Consider the following 13,802-nt stretch of genomic DNA (forward strand, 5'->3'; position numbering starts at 1 on the left):
ATCCATCACAAAATGGGAGCACAAAACACCCATTTTTTACCTAAAAAAGGGATGGAAAGACACAGCAGAGCCTCTAAAATACAAAACACCCACTGAAGTGTTGCACCCCCACACTCATGGGACTGCACAGCTCCGCATTTCAGTATAATGGCAAAAAAAGACCTCCGCAGCCTGGGGGTCATTTTAGACTCCCAGCTATCCATAGAGGCTCAGGTGTCAGCCATGAGCTGGACAGCGTTGTACCAACTCCATCTGATATGGCGGCTGTGCCCCTACCTTCCTGACCATCTGCTCCCATCAGTAGTACATGTCCCGGTCTCCACTCGTCTAGGCTACTGTAATGCACTCTTTGTGGGGTTACCCTTGAAGATGGTTCGGAAGGTGCAGCTGGTTCAAAACATGGCGGCTCATCTGATTAAAGGCTGCCGTCGGCGTGATCACATCACTCCGGTGCTGAAGGAGTTGCATTGGTTACCAGTTGTTTTCCAGGCCAAATTCAAGGTGTTGGTTTTGACCTTTAAAACCCTATATGGTTCCAGCCCAGCCTATCTCAAGGAGTGCCTCCAGTAACACCAGACAGGCTGCTTAACAAGATCAGCCTTGGATGGCCTTCTCTCTGTCCCATCAGCCAGGACAGCTAGGCTTGTGAGGACGAGGGAGAGAGCCTTCTCTGTGGTGGCCCCCACTCTGTGGAACTTCCTTCCTAGGGAACTCTGCCATGCCCCCTCTTTAATGAGCTTCCGCCATGCACTGAAAACTTGGTTATTCAGGCAGACATTTGGGATGGGTTAGGGTATTTTTAAATAATGTTTCAATGTATAATTTTACTGTTTTAAATTGTACCATTGTACATTGCCCAGAGTGGCCAGGTGACCGGCCAGATGGGCGATTAAGAAATTTAATAAATAAATAAACAAACAAATAAATAAATAAATACATTTTTTAAAAGGGCACGGTGAGTCTCTTAGGGAAGCACGCAGTATATCGCGAGTGTATTGCAGGGCATGGCGATTCGAAGCCGCATTGCTGCGCAGTTGCAACGGGGTGGGGGGCCAAAGCGGTGCCATGTAGATGGGGCCTGAGATAAAGAGCCCATTTGGACATAATGCTAAACCATAATTTACTGAAACATGCACTAACGCTAACAGCAGTGAGCCTTGGGCTCATGCGTGCCTCCTTGTTTGCTTGCAATTAAAGGTTCCTGCTTTTGATTTAAAATTAACCAGAGGTCCTGTTCTGTCTGAACTCAGGAAACTCTGGTTATTTCAAAGAAGCCAGGATCAAATTGTGGGTTTTTATCCTAGCTTGTTCACTAGAGTTTAAGTTAACCAGAGCTCCATGAGTTTTGATGTAACAAAGAACCCTAGTTAGTTTGAAATTAGAAGCAGATGTTTCCGATCTGCTTCTCTGGTGAACGTTAGAGGAGGAACGGCGATGGGAGCATGTGAGTCTGGGACTTACTGCTGCTTATGTACATAATGCTAAACTATGGTTTTGTATTTCATCTGAAACAGCCCAAAGACTATTCATAAACCAATGGTTATTTTTAAAGGTTGTTTTTTCATGTCAGCACCTGACATTGATGACCCTGTTGAGCCCTCAATTTCCCAGGCATGGAAATCAACGAAACAGATAAATGTTATACAGTTCTTAATCATACTTGTTTCTCTACAGAGAAAGCGTCTGTTTGGGGGGAAATAAATATTTCTGGCCTCTAATTCAGGCATCTATGCTTTGTGTCACATTTCCAGAGAAAATTATATGTTCTTTTATTTAGGACTCCAACATTTTGCAGTAGCATGTAGGAAATGTACCAAAGATGTCAACATGTGAAGCCAAAATAGCAGCTTAAATATCAGTACAACTGAACAATGGTAATCTGTATTGACCAGGTCTTATTTTTCTTTATTGGATGCTGTGATGATTGTTACCATGTTTATTTGTTACGTACATTTATATCTTGCTCTTCAACTGCAAAGTGGTTCCCAGAGTGGCTATCATAGTGGAAGAATTAAAAGCAACCAACTAATATCACCAAAAACAATAAAAATAGCAGAACAGTGCAAAAAGGATATTAAAACCAGATAAAATCAGATACTGATGGTCTGGGAATCATCATTCATAATGGTGAGATAATAAGATATAATTTTTATACACCAGGAGCCAGGGAGCCATTTGAAGTCAGATTTCTCTAGAGCAGAATTTGTTTGGTGCCTATGAGCTATGTTGCATGAATACATGTGTTCCGACATGTTTAATTTCTGTGGCCTTCGGTAACACATCTTGGGATGCTACTGAGCTTTGTCAAACCTTAGCTAGGAATGTGAATGTCATAAACAATGGTGCAGAGGTGACATGCAGGCACTCATCATGACAGTGCCCATAGCCCCCCCCCCCCCAAGGAGAGTCCAACAATGCAAGCAGTTGTGTTGATCCATATCAATAAACTAGTTCTAGCAGTTTTAATTCCACCAGGAGCAGGGTTTCTTTTCTGATAAAGCTAATGGCTCTTAACTGCACATTCAAGACCAAGCTACCACAAAATACTTTGCATTACAACAGGGAACAATATATTGTTGCTGGAAAATTCTTTCACCCTACTACAAGCTCAGAAGAACCAGGGAGTCTGGGTGGACAGGGGAGTGTGGCAGATATCATCAGCACCCCTGGTAATAAAATAGTGCCAAGCACTGCATCCCTGTGAAACCTGGTTCCAGTACAGCACTGTTAATACTACATTTGCTAGTACTATCAGCACTAGGAAGGAAGAGAAGTGTGGACAGAGTGAGAAAGAAGAGGGGGTGGGAAGAGGCCCTAACTTCCCACTGCAGCTGTTGCAGAGGAGAGGAGGAGGAGGGAGACACACAGGAGGAGCTGGACCCAGAGCAATAGTGCTGCACCAAGTGAGGCCAGGAATTATGAGAAAGTTCAGAACTCTTGATAAAAAGAAGTTGTTTTTCAGAGCACTCTCTATTTTGGCTTATAATTAGTGGTTCCAATCTGAATCGAGCATGAGGAGGTCAACTTATGTAGTATAGAAGCATGGAAGGGCCAAGTCTGAAGTTTCCTCCGCCGTGGTTGCTACCCTCATAAATTTGCTACCTGTTGTAACTTGACTAAACCCATAGTTCCCTATCCCATAACTTAAGGATTTTTAAGGCATTCTTTTTCTAAAAGACTCTATAGAAGAGCATTTCACAGGTATTTGTTTTCTGGATCTCTGCTTCTGTGCTCAGAGTACATGTACAGCAGATCAGTGCTGTACATGTGATATATCTGGCTGGTTGTAGACATTTGTCATCGCTGCCCATTCTGTGCTATGGGACATTTTGGTAGGAGGTCAGGCACTGCCACCATGATGGCTATGAAGTCTCACCACTCAGATGGACAAAGGGCAGGGTGTAATCCTGGAGTCAACACAGTGCGTCCAGGCACTACAACCCTTATGAACCCATGCTGAGGCACGGTTGAAGTTCTGTTTTGCCTCTGTTCTGTTGTGGCAAGGGCTTAGCGTTGCTGGGCACTGGTGAGGCCCAGGTTGCAAGGTTCCACTATGGATCAGGCTTTTGGACAAGTCAAGTTTCCCAAGATGGCAGGAGTAGGGCAGCACCACAAAGAGCTCCCGGTGTGGCTGAAATCCAGACCAACTCAACTTGTATATCGATTCAACAACTGGCAGACTCAGGGCTTCTTCACACGGAGCTTCTATCCTGCTATTGAGATTGGTTACTCATGGAAGTTTGCGGGTCCTTTAGGTGATGCTGTCAACCTCCAGGGTGTCTCCTGCACTAAATGACCTTTATTCCATTTTTTTAAAGATCAGAGATAATGAGCTATCAAATTACAGCGCTTGAGTTCCACTTGAGTTCCCTCATAAGAAAGGAAAATCTGCAATAAGAGGAGCTAGACTACAGCGCCATCTACCAGCTGTATAATGAAATATATGGACGCCTCAGATAAGGGGGGAAAGGGCAGGAGGAAGCGCATGTGAAGGGAGTCTGTCGTGATCCTGCATTTAAAATGGAAGCAGAAAGCCCCATTTTAAACGTGGGATTTTAGGCTGGTGTAGAGATGATCTCAGACTGAACCTTAAATAGGGCTTGCACTTCCTAGACGCTGCTAGCTCTTCCCACACACTGCATGAGGCCTTCTCCCTTAAAGGGCCTTGCTTGCTTTTGAAGCCTTTGATTGTGACTGCATGGAGGCAACTATGGTGTGGTGGTGACTTGAGAACTGGAGCCCTTGGCGTCTGAGGATGACACTGTGACCTCCTCCAGAAGCAGGGGAACTGCTCCCAGGGGTTATTCTGAGGCTGAGGGACCTGAGCAGAGAGGGCCATTGATGAATGCTTCCATGGCCACATCTTCTTCTGGGTCTGGGAGGCCTATATCAGAGGCTTCTCCTCCAGTGGTGGGGAAACCAGAACCCTGGTCATGACAGGCACACACCAGGCTCCCACAGCCTCCTGACTTATGCAAGTGAATGGAGCTTTTTGGAGCATTTGTACTGGAGGGGGTGTGTGGGAAGCTGGACTGCCAAAAACAGCTGGGAGGAGGAAGTCCACCCTCTGCCAGGGACCCCTTTGAATCACACAGTTACTGTGATTGCTGCCGGTATGCCTAAAATCATGGATGTCCCCATTTCTGCCAAGCATTGTAGTAGTTGTAGAATTGTTCTGTAATGTTTAAATAGAAGCCCAGTGAAGCAACCACCATTTCTGAGGAATGCTGAGAAAAGGAAAGAAATGCAAGGCCTTATCATCCCACACACACACACAAACCCAATTTGAAAGAACACGTCCATCCCCTTAAATTAAACTCGTAATCAGGCCAATGTTCTGTTTCTCTACTGACACACTAATGCTTTGGGTTCTTGAGATGAATGCACTATATTTGGCACTGGATAATATGGGATAATATCCCATAATGTGAGAAATTATTCCATGCACCAAATCATATTTTTGTGGGTTCTTCACTCATGCAGTATTTGAAGGTCAAATACTGTTAGAACAGCATGACCCAGATGCTGTTTTTAGTGCCACAGAGATAAAAAATTATGGCCTAAGGACTTGGGAAATGGCAAAAAGCGGAGTGATTGAATTCAATTACACAAAATGATTGACACCTGGAGATACTCCAGTTGTGTCAGAGTGGTCTCTGTGTTTGGCAGTGACTGCATCCATGTGGCATAAGAGATGTGAAGCTGACATCATGAACCAAAGAGATAAAATATAGGCATGATGCAATCATATCTGAGGGAGCAAACAAGAGGCTTACTATGTATGTAGAGATAAATACAGAACCCACGGGGGGGTTGTTATTTGATTTGTATTGTGCCTTTCTATCAAAAATGGCACTCGAGGCAGCTTACAGTCGCTAATAAAATTCGATAAGAACAATAAGAAAATACATTAACACAACAACAACAGAGTAAAAACAGCATCCAGCTCAACAAACCTGCTTACACACCAAAGCACTATTTGAATAAAGTGGTATTTTCCTGTCAGTTGAAGAACAGCAGGGAGGGAGTGAACATAGGTTCCCAGAGCAGAAAATTCCACAGCCAGGGAGCAGTCACCAAGAAGGCCTTCTTTTGCATTGCCACTAAAGATGCTTCTGAACGTGGTGGTCTCAAAAGAAGGGCCACACCTGAAGATATTTATTTATTTATTTATTTATTTATTCATTCATTTCATTTCTATACCGCCCAATAGCCAAAGCTCTCTTAAGAACCGGGTAGGCTCATATGGGATAGGATAGTCTTTCAGGTAGCCTGGTGCTTAGTTACTTAGGAGTTTATATCTACTTTTATAAGATACAATGAAACCTAAGGCACCTTACAAATTATGGGCTTAGAAATGGGCTTAGAAATTTGTAAATTTGTAATTTACAAATTAAATTACAATTAATTTGTAAGGTGCCTTAGGTTTCATTGTATCTTATAAAAGTAGATATAAAGTTAGTTTTATATAAAGTCTGTTATATTTGTAAGGTGCCTTAGGTTTCATTGTATCTTATAAAAGTAGATATAAAGTTAGTTTTATATAAAGTCTGTTAGTTTTGAAGGAGTGACTTTCAGAATGCAGGAATTATAGCAAACTATATCTTAAAAAAAAATAAATCAAAATTTTGGCTCTTAGCTCCAGACAGATTTAGGTTGCTCTGCAGTGGTAAAAAAAATAAATAAGTGACCAGATTTTAGGATATGGTATGAAGTGGCATTAGAGAAACTAACTTTTCAGTTGAGGGCCTGGTAACAGCTAGACAAAGGCAAGAACGTTTTGGTAATATTCTCAACATGTGAGACCTGCAACAAAATGTAATTGGTGCGGAATGCTCATGTTCAGGGTTGCAGCCAGTCAAAACCTCTTTAAGGATACTCCATTCCAGAGCTGGCATCAAGGGTACGCATGTTTGGGCACCAGCCGAGAGCCCATCCCACATCCCAGCAGGCACCCACTGACAAGAGGCCCCTGGACTTGCTCCTCCTCTTCATCATTGCAACACCCTTGCTCAGCTGATCCAGTCAACTATGGTGGTGAGAAAGAAGTGCAGTAGATGCTACAGGCTATTTGCTCACTGGCTCTGTGCCTGTCAGGCAAGCTGGTGACAATGGTGGTGAGAAGATAGATTCACTGAGGGAAGGGCCCCACTGAGGGTAAGCCTTGTTCAGGAGTCCTCAAAAACCTGGTACCGGCACTGCTCTGTTCTCTTCCGTGCCTCTACCCCAAGTTTCAGTGAAGGAAATCAGAAAACTTAATCAGATTTTTTTCAATAATACAGGCCCAGGATGCCCTGCTCTGTACTGAGTCCTGGCTCTTTGTAAGCAAATACAGGGAGCAATGCAATCGAATGGTCAATCTGGCAAGCAAATGGCCAAGCACACAGATTTCAGTCCAAGGATGTTTAGGCTAAAGCAAGAGTGGTCAAAATTCAGGCAGAAGTCAGAACACAGGCAGGCAATCAGACAGCAAGGATCAGACACAGCAGGAGTGGTCAAGGCAGCATGGAGGGGGCAGGAAGCATGGGCTTCGAGGTTGGTTCCCAGAAACCCACATATCTGTGGCGATCTAGCTGCTAACTAGTGGCCATAGGATTGCTCCCTAAATCAGTCAGATACTTGGTTCAGAAGCAGGGTCAAAAAACAGTCCAGGGTCAATAGTGCAGAGCATCCATCGCAAAGCAAGGCACAAAAGACAAGACAGCAGATAATAGCTAAAGCTACTAGAGCCCCACCCAGTGCACAGCTGCTTCCTGTTAGAGGCTTGTCAGATGTCCTCCTCATGAAGAGGGCCTGACTCATGAGTAATCCTCTTTAGTAAGTGAGCACTCCTTTGCCTGGCCACCATCCCATCATGGATCTTAAGGCACCAGGATTCTTTGGGGCTAGGTGGTGGCACAGCATCTTCCTCTGTCTCAGAAGCTGAACTCTCTGTCTCTCTAGGAAGCAGATTCAAAGGCGTCACCCCTGAGGGTCCCAGACCATCTTGGGTAGTGCCAGGGTCTCCAGAGGGGCCAGCTAGCTTTCATGGTTCTGGCTCCTCCTCTGAAGATGACTCCAGTGGCAACATGACACCTGGGACCATGACACAGGAAAGGTTATGATGCCCCCAGCTGTTCACAAGCAAAACGTTGACTGGTGGGCCCTAGAAATTGCTAATCTTTTAATTTTTTATAAACAACACAGGGGAGTTTCCATCTGTGTCCAAATCTTAGTGTGTATAAGTGCTGGCTGACTGTTGCAGGGCAGGGGAATGGTGAATTAGGGAGGGGAGTCAGAAAGAGAGCATGGCTGTCTGGTAGGAATCCTGGACAGGAGCACTCTGAACTGCAACATTTTGTTGTAGGTCTCACTTGTATGTTGTGTTTACATATCTGACCTCACAGACAGAGTGAGACTCAGACATTGAAGTCAGTTGCAAACATTGCCAGCATATTCTTATTTTCCTGTGTAAATTTAGTTCACACGTCAAGTCTATCCCCCATCACAAGTCCCATGATTCCAATGTCCAGCAAGCAAAACTTTACAAAGAGAATTATGTATGTGTAAAACAACAATAACAACAAAAACTTGGGCTTTATTTATTTATTTCTATACTGCCCAATACTTGAAGCTCTCTGGGAGGCTCGCAACAATTCACAAGATAAAATACAGCATAAATATTTAAACATACAAAATTTTAAAAAGAATTTAAACATCTAAAAACAATTTCAGTAAAATATTAGACCTGTTCAGACAGCTGGAATAAATGCCCCATCATATCCCATTAAATTCCTGGGAGTAGTCTTAACCTGGTGCTGAAAAGATGATAGTGTTGGTGCCAGGTGAGCCTCGGTGGGGAGATGATTCCATAATCAGAGGGCCACCACTGAAAAGGCCCTCTCCCTTTTTACCACCTTCCAAGCCTCCCTTGGAGGTGGCACTCTGAGGAAGGCCCTCAGTGTTGATCGTAGTGTCTGAGTAGATTCATTATCCACTGGCTGGCAGAAGTATCACATTCAGGACTTTCAGGAGGGGGAAATAATATAGTGCGATATAAATACTCTAAGGGCACAATCCTATGCAAAACTGGCTGGGGAATGCTGGGAGCTGTAGGCCTTTTCTCTGTCTAAACATGCATAGGATTGCGCCATAAATGAATGAATGAATGTAGCCAGGACTGGCTGGCAGAGTATGTGACCTTTGGCCCAAACGGGCTGATATTACAAAAGTCTTCCTTGACCAAGAGAAATGGTAAAAGGAATATACAGAGCAGCATGTATAATATTATCTTTGCCTTCTTCCATTTTCCTTTCCCCCTGCTTCAGTCTGCAACCTGAATGCAACATACTGTGAAGGAGTGAGTGGAATATGCCATATTCATGTCTTTATGAGCTTTGCTTTAATGGCTGGGCATAAAATAATGAGCAAGCCACCCACTGTAAATTTAATGAGACAATTTATTTCATAGATCATACCCAATAAGATCATACCCAATTTACTTCATAGATCATACCCAATAATCATACACAGAAATAATTTCGTTTTTGCCGAGGTGTTATAAGAAATGACTCAGTGGAAAGTGATTAGGGCTGGTTAAGGAAAGATGTGATCATTTAAAAAAATGTTCCTGGCAAATAGTTATGATTTTTAAAAATAGATATTTTATTAAGATGTCAACATGTCACTTTTAATGATGTCATCAAGCAAATGTAGGAAGAAGAAGCCAAAGATCCTCACTGAGCCTTTCTACATGAGGCATTTATTGTGCGCTCTTGATTCCTCACTCATGGAAATTGGAGGGTGCCTTACACAACGTCTTCATCCGCCGGGGCCTCTCCTGTTGTTTGCAACCAACCAGGAGCCGGGGCCTTCAGGAGAAGCCACCACCACCACCACCGGGGAAGAGGCGTGCTTGCTGCCGCTGGGTCTGCTGCTGCCGCCGCTGGGCCTGCTGCCGCCGCCGCTGCCACCACCACCAGGCCTTCCCTGTGGACTTCTGCCTGGCAGACCGCCAGTCCCTGCAGGACCAGGCCCCCAGGTACCGAGCCAGCTGTGCTGCTCCACCTGCCCCTCCCTGGAGGGGCTACATAAACTGGCTGGCTGAGGTGGCCTGGGAGAGCCAGGGCCTGCAGGAGAAGCCGCCACCACCACCACTGGGGAAGAGGCGTGCCTGCTGCTGCTGCCGCCGCCGCTGGGCCTGCTGCTGCCGCCGCCGCTGGGCCTGCTGCTGCCGCCGCTGCCACCACCACCAGGCCTTCCCTGTGGACTTCTGCCTGGCAGACCGCCAGTCCCTGCAGGACCAGGCCCCCAGGTACCGAGCCAGCTGTGCTGCTCCACCTGCCCCTCCCTGGAGGGGCTACATAAACTGGCTGGCTGAGGTGGCCTAGGAGAGCCAGGGCCTGCAGGAGAAGCTACCACCACCACCACTGGGGAAGAGGCGTGCTTGCCGCGGCTGGGCCTGCTGCTGCCGCCGCTGGGCCTGCTGCTGCCGCCGCTGCCACCACCACCAGGCCTTCCCTGTGGACTTCTGCCTGGCAGACCGCCAGTCCCTGCAGGACCAGGCCCCCAGGTACCGAGCCAGCTGTGCTGCTCCACCTGCCCCTCCCTGGAGGGGCTACATAAGCTGGCTGGCTGAGGTGGCCTGGGAGAGCCAGGGCCTGCAGGAGAAGCCACCACCACCGGGGAAGAGGCATGCTTGCTGCTGCTGGGCCTGCTGCTGCCGCCGCCGCCACCAGGCCTTCCCTGTGGACTCCTGCCTGGCCTTTTTAAGGGGATTTTAATTGTTTTGTTTGTTTGTTTGTTTTATTTTGTGGGGGGGGGATTTTGTTGTGTTTTTAGGGGTGGGTAGCCTGCCTGATAGGCGGGAGCGAGGGGGCATGTGTCCACCTGATGGAGGCAGTGGGGGGAGTGTTGGGGGCCAGAACATACCGAGGCTGGACGGCAGGCACTGGCAGAGCGCTAGGGGCAGGCCATGCCAGGTAAGGGGAACAAGGGAGAGATGTGTAATATCTGTCCCCTGCTCCGGGCCTGTCCAGAGCCAAAGGATGGCTGGGGGAGGCGTGACCCCATCTTCTGGCCTTCGTTTGCTGCTCTGCAATGCCAGGTCTGTTACCCAGAAAACCTCCCTCATCCATGACATGATCCTGGATGAGGGTGCAGACCTGGCATGTATTACGGAGACCTGGCTGGCCGAGGCTGCTGCTCCAACCCTTGCAGCCATGTGTCCAGCTGGATTTTCGTATGCACAGCAGCCGAGGGCTGGGGATCGGGGAGGGGGAGTGGCTGTTATCTACCGAGAGTCCTTGGTCTTCACCAGACCCCCTCTCCGGGAGACCAAGGTTGCTGAGTGCATGTACTGGAGGTTGGGCCCGAAGGGCAGTCTGGGGATTCTGCTCATGTACCGTCCACCCCGCTGCACGACTGACTCCCTGGCTGAGGTGCTTGAGGTGGTCTCTGATGTGCGTGTACAGTCCCCTAACTTACTGGTGTTGGGGGACTTCAACGTACATTCGGGGGCCATCCTCACAGGAGCACCTCGGGACTTCATGGAGACCATGGCCTCCTGGGAGCTGCACCATATTCTAACTGGGCCCACCCATGTAGCCGGTCATGCACTAGACCTTGTGTTTGTTTCTGGAGAAGCGGGGAGTGATCTGGAAGTTGGGGGTATATCCACCACCCCCTTGTCATGGTCAGATCACTATCTGGTGATGTTGGACTTATAGGTTCCACAACCCCTCCACAGGGGTGGAGGACCCATTAAAATGGTCCGCCCCAGGCGTCTTATGGATCCAAATGGATTCCTGAACGCGCTTGGGGATTGTCTGGGGCATGCCAACGGCCACTCGGTCGAGACCCTGGTGGGTGGCTGGAATGCCGCAATCACTGGGGCATTAGATGGGGTGGCTCCGAAACGCCCTCTCCCCCTGAACAGGGCTCGGACTGCACCATGGTTCAATCCGCGGTTACGAGCTCTGAAACAGGAGGTGAGACGGCTAGAGCGCCGGTGGTGGAAGTCTCGCTCCAAAGACAATCAGACACGGGCTAGAGCTGTATCTTCAGCCTATCACGTGGCGGTGAAAGCAGCAAAAAAGGAATATTATGCTGCCTCCATCGCATCTGCAGAGTGCTGCCCCAGGAGGCTGTTCCAAGTGGTCCGGAGCCTGGTCGGTCCTGTGGCTCCGGAACCACTGGAGCATTCTAAGGCCTCCTGTGAGGCTTTGGCAAGGCACTTTGCAGATAAAATTGATCAGATTAGGTGTGTTACTCTGCACACTGTGGATACAGTTAGTGAGCAAGAGGCGGCCTGTGGCAAACCGGTTTTGTGGGATCGGTTCCAGCTTCTTCCGCCTGATGAAGTGGACAAGGTGCTTTCATCTGTAAGGCCGACCACCTGCTTACTTGATCCTTGCCCATCTTGGCTCATTATGAGCTGCAGAGAGAGACTGGGTGAGGGGATCAAGGCGGTGGTGAACGCCTCCCTTGAGGAGGGAGTGATGCCATCAGCCCTCAAGGAGGCAGTGATAAGACCGCTCTTAAAGAAGCCCTCCTTGGATCCTCAAGTTCTGAACAACTTTCGCCCAGTCTCAAATCTGCCATTTTTGGGCAAGGTGATTGAGCGGGTGGTGGCGGTGCAGTTGAAGGCACACTTGGAAGAAACTGATTATCTAGACCCATTTCAGTCGGGCTTCAGGCCTGGGCATGGGACAGAAATGGCCTTGGTCGCCTTGGTGGATGATATGAGGAGGGCTCTGGATAGGGGTGAATGCTCCTTCCTTGTTCTCCTCGACCTCTCAGCGGCTTTTGATACCGTTGACCACGGTATCCTCCTGGACCGCCTGGAGGGGTTGGGCATTGGAGACACTGTATTGCGGTGGTTCCGGTCCTTCCTCTCCGGCAGGTACCAGAGGGTAGCACTGGGAGAGGAGGTTTCGGACCCGTGGCCACTTACTTGTGGGGTGCCACAGGGTTCCATCCTCTCCCCGATGCTATTTAACATCTATGTGAAGCCACTGGGGGCTATCATCAGGAGGTTTGGGGTGCAGTGTCATCAATATGCAGATGACACGCAGCTCTACCTCTCATTCAAATCTTCACCAAGGTTGGCCGTAGAATCCCTGTCCAAATGTCTGGAGACGGTGAGTGGCTGGATGGGGAGGAATAAGCTGAAGCTGAACCCTGACAAGACCGAGGTACTTTTGGTGGGAGACAAGAGGAGGCTGGGGGATGTTGACCTGGTGCTGAATGGGGTACGGCTACCCTTGAAAGACCAGGTCCGCAGCCTGGGGGTCATTTTGGACTCCCAGCTGTCCATGGAGGCTCAGGTGTCAGCTGTGAGCCGGACAGCGCTGTATCAACTCCATCTGATACGGCGGCTGCACCCCTTCCTTCCCGACCATCTGCTCCCATCGGTAGTACATGCCCTGGTCTCCTCTCGTTTAGACTACTGTAATGCGCTCTTCGTGGGGTTACCCTTGAAGACGGTTTGGAAGCTGCAGCTGGTACAGAACGCGGCGGCTCGCCTGATTAAAGGCAGCCGCCGGCAAGATCATATCACTCCAGTGCTGAAGGAGTTGCACTGGTTACCGGTTGTTTTCCGGGCCAAATTCAAGGTGTTGGTTTTGACCTTTAAAACCCTATATGGTTCTGGCCCAGCCTATCTTAAGGAGCGCCTCCAGCAACACCAGACAGGCCGCTTAACAAGATCAGCCTCAGATGGCCTTCTCTCTGTCCCATCAGCCAGGACAGCTAGACTGGTGGGGACGAGGGAGAGGGCCTTCTCTGTGGTGGCCCCCACTCTGTGGAACTCCCTCACTAGGGAACTCCGTCATGCCCCCTCTTTAATGAGCTTCCGTCGTGCATTAAAAACGTGGTTGTTCAGGCAGGCATTTGGGGTGGGTTAGGGTATTTTAAAAAAAAAAAATTATGGTAAAATTTTATTGTTTTAAATTGTTTTATGGTGGGTTGTACATCGCCCAGAGTGGCTGGGTGACCAGTCAGATGGGCGATTAATAAATTTAATAAATAAATAAATAAATAAATTGTGATGTTGTTGTTGTTTTCCTAATGAGGAAAGTCTGGTATATCTGTAAATTGTAGCATGACACCCTGGCATATTTGCACAATTCTGGTATACCACAGTGCCACCTAGTGCTTGTGTAATGGAACATATAGAAAGGCAGAGAAAGAAACCCACTGGAAAAAAAGATGTGTAAAGGAGCCAATCTTAATCCCACAGAGAATCCAGAAACAGAAGCCTTGGTAAAGTGGCAGGTTAAAAGCCCCATTTTGAAATGGCCTTTGTGTGCGCAGGTGCTCCA

The sequence above is a fragment of the Heloderma suspectum genome, chromosome 2 (assembly GCF_057233095.1).
Source record: "Heloderma suspectum isolate Gila_16-S chromosome 2, 16-S_ref, whole genome shotgun sequence".
NCBI classification, from domain to species: Eukaryota; Metazoa; Chordata; class Lepidosauria; order Squamata; family Helodermatidae; genus Heloderma; species Heloderma suspectum.